Genomic DNA, 6,604 nt, shown 5'->3' on the forward strand with positions numbered 1-6,604 from the left:
TGGAAGACCTCTTTTGATTAGATGGACATGTGAACAAAGGCCTAAATGAAGGTGGGAAGTAATATGGGTATCTAGAGAAAGCTTGCCAGGTGACAGAACAGCAAGACCCTGAGGTCTGAGATGGAGAGATGCTTTGTGTATTCAAAAAACACAAGAAGGCCAATAAGATAATCTAAAGCATCCTGGGGAAGAGGGGTAAGAAATCAGGTAGAAGAGAGAGCCAAGGGCCAGATAATGCAGGACTTGATGAGTCATGTGTGGCTGATTTACAAACATGGCCCTCAAAAACTCTTGGAAAATTTTCTAGGGTAGGCATAGGGTCTTTGTCCCCTCCACTTGAATCTGGGTGAGCTTAAGACAGCTTGTACGGTAGAATATGATGGAAATGACCATGTAATTTCAGAAGCTGGGTTACAAAAGAGGATGTGACTTCCGTCCTGTTGGATGAATCATTCATGTTTGCAGCCCGAGCTGCCATGTGACTTTGCAGAGGCCGCCAGGCTGTAAGAAGTCAAGCCACGTGTAAAGAGAACATGAAGCCTCCCTTTTGCCCACTTCACCAAGTCAGGTCTCCTGGACTTTGGCTCATCCCAGCCCACAAACCTGGCATGTAACTAAAGAAGCTTTCAGATGGTTCCAGCCTCCAGCCATCATATCATCCCAGTTAAGGCCCCAGATACTTTGAAACAAAGATAAGCCATCCCTGCTGTACCTTGTCTAAATTGACCACAGAATCCACAAGCATAATAAAATGGTTGTTTTATGCCACTACATTTTAGCCTGGCTTGTTACACAGCAATAGTAATTGAGACACCATGATAAGGATTTGGGATTTTATTTAAGCAACAAGTATTTGGAGAGTTGAGTAATGCAACCTGATTTATGAAGTAAGAGACCAGTCTAGTTCTCATATGCAGAGTGGTCTGCAAGAGGGCCAGAGTAGAAGCAGAGGGGCCAAGTTTGAGGCTACTGCCATTGCTAGGCAAGCGATGACAGTGCCTGGGGTAGAGTGGTAGCAATGAATGTGGTGAGAAGTGAATTGATTGAGAATATATTTTGAAAGAAAATTCAACAGAATTTGCTGACGGATCGAAAGTTGTGTGTAGGAAGAAACAAATCAAAAATAACATCAAGGATTTAAGCCAGAGCAAGCAACTAAGTGAACAGATATGTCATTTTTGCTGAGATATCAACACCAGAGGAAAAACAGGTTTGGAGAAAAGAAACCAAGAGTAGTTTTGAACATACAGCATGTCCATTCAGAATCCAAATGGAGATGTTGAGTAGGCAGTTGTGTATACGAATTTGGACCTCAGAAGAGAGGCTGGTACTGAATCACTGTATACAACTTCAAGTTCTCCATTTTAGAAAGTATGTTGACCACTAGAGAATATTCAGAGGAAGGTAACCAGGAGGTGGATGCTTCTGGAAGCCCCTCATTCAAAACAAAACAAAAAAAAAGTCAAAGGAACTGAACATAGACTGTGCAAAAACACCTGTTATGGCGACGAGGCATTTGAGTCAGTAGGACAAACCATTATGACTGCTCTTTGAGTAACATATTTTCTTTGAGGGAAAAGATCTAGTGCCCATTTTCATGCACACTAACAGAAAATACCTCACAATTGACAATGCCTTTCACCACAGGAGCTACCACTCCAGAACCAGACACTATTCCACAGAATTGGGCCTAAAGCCCACCCCCAAATGACACAGCAGATGGACTGGATAGAATGAGGTTGTGTTGGTGCAGCATTCTGTAAACAAAGCAAAGCCAAACAAAATCACCTACTCACTTATTTAGTATTGTAATTAAGTCAGGAATGAGTCTTATGATGCTTTGAGAAGAAGAGCTTCAAAGTCACAGGTTTGAACTTACCCCCTTGTTTTGCAATCATCTGAAAGGATGCTTTCTTGAAACCCTCTCTGCTGATATCCAAATGGCTGTCATTCAATTCACTGTCTACTTTTCCACTGTCCTTCATACTGAACTCATCTATATTTGAATGTATACTGAAAGTGAAAAGGAAAGAATTACTTTGGTATCCATAAAAATGTATAAAATGTCAAACACGTTACTTAGAGATAACAATAAATATTCTGAAATTACCTTAAACTTGCCGCAGATTTATTTTCTCCACAAGGGGATGAGGAATGAAAAGGAACTGAGATTGAACCCTATTTTCAAAAGGGGTGCGAGCAGCAGTTAATAATATTTCACCGTCTAATATCAAACCTGACAGAGCAGGCGCCGCATTCCTCACCCGGAGTGTTTCAGAAAAACAGCATTAACCCTGAGGGTTGAATGTATCCAAATTGTACCCAAAGGAAGTTAATACAGGCAAAAACAACAAAAACAGACATGCACCTACATGAATGCACATGTGACTATCAAGCCTGCCCCTAACCTTGTCTGTGGATAACTTTTCTTTTCAAATAAAAAAAATAAACAAGCCCGGAAATATCAACCATTTGAAGTCCCAAATCAGTCACTGCAGTTTCATAAGGCTAGTAGCATGAAGATCTACTCCAAGTGAATGAGGACACTAAGAAGGGCAGCGGTGCCCTACCAGGGCCCATGCAGTCCTGCTCCTCTCCGGACAAGGGGAGCCCCAAGACACCTCACTGACCTCAGACTAGGAATCCTCCACAGACTCCAGCGCCTGGGCCCCGGAAATGGAAACTGGCCGTGTGTCTGCGAAGAACCCGGAGCGGAAGCCCCCAGAGTCAGCCCCTATGGCTCTGACACGTGGACCAGCGTGGTCACTCGTTGCCTGAAATCTGCTTGGGGAGTGCTCGTGGAGCTTCTTCACCAGCGTCCTAGCCTTGCCTTGGCAAGAACAAGTCACAGTGATGATGGCCACTAGCAGAAGGACGCAGCCGCTGGCCAAAACACCGACCAGAACAGGGAGGGTTCAAGCTGCCCTCCCATTCCCTGCCTGATGCGTGGCTCCCCTCCCTCGTGAGGCGGCGGCATCAGCACCACTTCTGCGCTGGGTGGCGCCCGAAGCCAGGTGCAGCGCCAGCACCTCGGGGCCGCCGTCGCTGCCGAGGACTATGTACGTCGGCTCGCTGTTGGCGCCCTCGTCCGCGTCTTTTGCCTGCAGACGGTCAGCACGTAGCCCAGTGGTGCATCCCCGGGCAGAGGCAGCTGGGCTGAGCCACTGAGAAGCAGTTGGGCCACCAGGCGGGGCGCGTGGTAGTTCTGGTCCTCCGCCTGCAGCCGCACTATGGCCAGGCCCCATAGCGTCTGACAGCAGCCGTCTAGTGCCTCCAGCCGCAGCTGCATCTCCGCCAGCTCCTCGCAGTCAAAGTGCCGTCGAGCGCGCAGTTCCTGGTTTTGGGTCCACGGAGACCTAAGTGGACATACCGCCCCCGGCGCGGCCCACCTCTGCCTCCAGCAGCCTGTAGGTGACCTGGCCGTTGCGGCCCAGGTCCGGGTCCCGGGCGGCCACCGTAGCCAGGTAGGCGCTGGGCGGGGCATTCTCACTCACCTACACCTCATAGACCGGCCGCGTGAAGAGCGGCGCGTTGTCTTTCTCGTAGCCCACGCGCACCGTGTAGGGCCTCCTGGTGCACAGCAGGGGCGCGCCGCGGTCCTCGGTCACCAGCGTCAGATTGTACTCGGCGATTCGCTCGCGGTCCAGCGACGCCGCGGTCACCACCAGGTAGCTGCCCGCGTAGGCCGGCTGAAGCCGGAAGTGCACGTGCCAGTAGAGGGCGCAGCGCATCCGCCGGTTGGCGCCCGAATTCCTGTCGGAGGTGCTGACCAGAGCCACAAGGCTCTCGCGCGCCGCCCCCTCCGGCACCATCGAGGTGGCGCCAGCCTTGGGCGTCCCGACTCCCGCCGACGAGCTAGCGTCCGCTCCCTGGAGGGCAGCGGCGGCGGCGGCAGCGGCAGCGGCGAAGGGCGAGGCAGCCGGCGCGCCCGGGGGACCAGCGGGGTGATAGCGATGTCGGGTGCGTTGACATTGACGTCGCGGATGCGCACAGTGACCTTGCAGGCGGCAGCGCGGCCCTGCGCTGGTACGTGCAGCTCGTAGGTATCCTGACGCTGGTAATCCACGGGTCCGGCTAGGGTGAGGCGAGCCAGCCGCTGGTGGAGCTGAAAGAGGCGGCGCGCCTCTGGCTGGGTGCGGGCGCCAAAAGCGAACACCACTTCGCCGTTAAGGCCCTCTTCGAGGTCGGCCACGTCCAGGTCGAGAAGCAGGGAGCCCACCGGCGCGCCTCCGCCAGCTCCACTTCGGCCACGGTGCCCTGCGGGAAGGCCGGGCTGTGGTCATTGGCGCCCAGGATGCACACACTGAAGACGGCCGTGGCGGAGAGCAGCGGGCGGCCGCCGTCCAGGGCCACCAGCTCCAGGCTGTCGGCGGCCTGGCTTTTGCGGTCCAGCTCCTGCAGCAGCTCCAGGTCCACACACTGAGCGCCGTCCGTGCGCTTCTGCAGCTCCACGCGGACGGGGCTGTGCGGCTCGGCCAGTCGCGCGCTCTGCAGCCCACTGGCGCCCACGTCCTAGTCCACTGGCACCTCCAAGGGGATGCACGTGCCCACGGCCGCACCGTCGGACATCTCCACCGGGATCTGGACCCTGGGAAAGCGCGGCGCGTGGTCGTTGACGTCCCTCAGCTCCACCTCCACGTGCACCAGCCGGAACTGTTCCTGCAAGAAGCTGACCACATCGAAGGCCAGCACGCACTGCGGGGCCTAGCCACACAGCCGCTCGAGGTCCAGGCCGGCGTCCCCGACAGTCAGCTGCCCGTAGCCCTCGCGCACCCGGAGCAGAGAGCTGTCGAATTATTTAATCAGCTGAAACTGACTTGGCACCTCGCGCTGGGAATTAGACTGGACGTGATCAAACAAAACACCGATGCTGGTACCAGGGGCGTCTTCCTCACAGGTGAAGAAATTGACAGTATCGGTGCAAAATCCTGACACTAGCAGCAACCACAGAATCAGCAAGGACTCCAATCCAACCCTGCATGAAGTGTCAGCAGGAAATCTGAGCCTCCTGCGAGACATTTATTCCTCAAAGAGAAAAGCCAATCGCGAGCTCTGCACTAAGACTTTCAGGCTTCTCAAGCCCTCCCGAGTGCGCAGTCAGAAGACTCTATTCCCCTTAGAACATCTTATCACTAAGTCCTCTCTGCTGTATACTTGCTTTTCTCTTCCCCAAGCCTAAGCATGCCTCTTCATAACCCTACCGGGGAAGCTACATACAGAAGAATATGCAAATAAGCATCCATTTGGGCCAGTCCACAGTCTCTGGGCCTCTGGGCCATGCTGTTTCACTAAAAGGACCCATAGAAGGACCTGAAGAGCTGACCAGTGGCCAGGGTGGTGCAGGTGGTTATTAAGATCTCTGCACTATAAAAACACGTCCTGCTTGCTTTTCCATTGTACTGGTCTCTCACTTTGACAGTAAGAGCAGGGATCCACAGCCACTTTATTCCTTCCTAAGCACACTCACATATTCCCCACACAGAGGCACATTTGACCCTCTTTACCATTTTAAGATGAACACATACATGCTTAGTGCAATGCATCCTCTGCCACCCACAGTTACCCATCTATGTTGGGTTGTCATTTCCTGTATTGAAAGATTTTTGGGAAATATATTCTAGAGTGTCAGGCAATGTCTAATTAGGGAAGAACTGTTTTCCAAAATAATCATTTCTAGATAGCTTTTTCTATAGCGAAGAAACCATTAATGATGAAATTTCAGCCCCTTCATCTTTTGTCAGTAATTACTTATATGTGAGGAATCAGTGTCAGACAGAGAAGTCTGTCAACCACAAACCACTGTAAGGGATAGTTAAGGGTAAAAAAAAGGTTTAGAAAAATATATTGCAGTCAGACTTGTTAGAAAATTGCTATAGACCAATTATTTTTTAAAAGCCCTTGGCTGAAGGAAACCACGGGTGGTCTGATAGGCTGAAGGCTAAAAAAACATTAAACCATCTGTCTAAAGCCCAATAAATAGTCCTGTGTTAAGTTCTCTTTATGAGTGAAGTGTTCAAAATGCTAAACAGTCTCACATGTTAATGATGACATTGTTCCTCGTGCCATGGAGTCCTCATCAGTGCAGAATGCTATTTAACTAGTCATCTCAAATCAGTGAGTCGGCCGACTTATTAATATGCCCAGGCTATTCTTGTCTCCTCTATGATCTGTAATGTTATTGATTCCCGCAGGGACATGTCAGTAAGTGACTATTTTTCCTTTCATTCTTAGGAGGGAGTTGGCATTTATTTTAGTGCCAGGATGTATGAATCCGGTTCTGAAAGTGAGCCATCTTTGATGAGACAATTAATTTTCAGGGGTTTTCATTTAGTGAAGCATTTGGCAATGACTCTCATTATAAGTACCAGTAACCGGTATTGGAGAAGTGTACTGGGAAGCATGAGTTCATTTGAGCGGGGTACTCTGAGATCCTAAAAAGAAGAAGTACTCTATTTTCCTAGATTTTTAATTTTGCCTAGTGAGGCATCTGTCTGAGGAAGAGAAGAGCTCTACTTTGGCCTGGTAAGAACAGACTTCTTTTAAGCCAGTATCCTCAATGGCATATTGGAGAGCTTGCTTTCTTTCTGAGAACCGAATATCTCTG

The 6,604-nt window shown here is 50.5% G+C and overlaps 1 pseudogene; it reads right to left on the bottom strand.

Moving 5' to 3' along the window:
* Positions 1–2,915: 2,915 nt before the first annotated feature.
* On the bottom strand, positions 2,916–5,019 carry LOC105532816 (annotated as a pseudogene).
* Positions 5,020–6,604: the final 1,585 nt, after the last annotated feature.

This window comes from Mandrillus leucophaeus, unplaced genomic scaffold (genome assembly GCF_000951045.1).
Source record: "Mandrillus leucophaeus isolate KB7577 unplaced genomic scaffold, Mleu.le_1.0 Scaffold987, whole genome shotgun sequence".
Taxonomy (NCBI): Eukaryota; Metazoa; Chordata; class Mammalia; order Primates; family Cercopithecidae; genus Mandrillus; species Mandrillus leucophaeus.